Source organism: Aphanomyces astaci, assembly GCF_000520075.1.
Source record: "Aphanomyces astaci strain APO3 unplaced genomic scaffold supercont1.31, whole genome shotgun sequence".
In the NCBI taxonomy this organism is placed as follows: domain Eukaryota; phylum Oomycota; class Saprolegniomycetes; order Saprolegniales; family Verrucalvaceae; genus Aphanomyces; species Aphanomyces astaci.
In genome coordinates this window covers 340,177-341,317 of record NW_009798294.1, presented here as the reverse complement: position 1 = coordinate 341,317, position 1,141 = coordinate 340,177, and positions in this window count along the sequence as shown.

Here is a 1,141-nt window from a genome sequence, read left to right as displayed (position 1 = left end):
GCTCGACAGTGAGTTTCATGCGTGTCGAGGGTGACGGCATTTTGACAACCAAGTGCATTTTCGCAACATGTGTCGTTTGAAATTTCAATCAGCCTCTTTAAATTTATTTTGCACCATCTTGTGAAAGAATATATTTTGCGAGGATATTGATTTACTGTGGGTTCCCTATTGCGGGGGACTACTGTAGTTTGTTCTATACTAGTATAACTTATTCCATTGTACCACACTGCGCCAGATCGCATTCGGTTCTCACTGTAACTTCAACGAAAAAACAACTAAGGGTGCGTCTGTTAATGCTTGCATAGCGCTATATACACGACGATATGGCTGTCGGAGCAAAGTCGAGCACTGCATAACAGCTAGGACGTTATTCATTGTTTGTACACTAATGCTGCAAGAGTACTTGCAGTTCACAAAACGTGTATTAGTAGTTTTTTCGGATTTTTAGGACTATACATATAGTTTATGTTCATCAAATGTGACCAATCTTCTTACTAGTATAAACTAGTAGATAGTCTACGGGTATACTCCTCCAATACTTCGTGCCCTGTACTGGTATGGTGCAAGTCATCTAAAGACTACAAAAAAATGCCTTGTCTTTCGACAGCTATTCCAACTTTGTATTGATACTTCCTCTGTTCCGGACATTTGTGTGGACATAGTGTGGACACTTTACTTGATTATGATTGGCTAATCAGAAAAATACAATGCTATCATTGGCTGGAGTCGTTACAAAATCAAAATTTCACGGCCGCAACATGATGACTTCGGCAGAAGGAACACGAGCCACTGGTGCTTCGAGTTCACGGTGAAGAACCACATGGTAGGATTCATTACTTTTGGTCAGAAAATGAAGTTTTGGGAGTGGGAAGGTGCAAAAGCCAGGGGGAACACTGTGTGGTTGCGGGTGGAACGGAAAGTGAATTAGCTTATGTTAGCTACCAGTGAGAACAACTGGCTCTAAAGGCTCGACGGACTAGCTAATGGCTAGCCAATCAGGACATGGCATCCTAATGATGTACCGTGGATATGGCTGGCTATCTACTATCTGAGGAAAAGCCTCTAAAAGGCACAAAAACCTCCTACTAGCTGCAGCCAATGCTGCTACCTGAGGCTTCAGGGCAGTGGTGATGTTCATGAC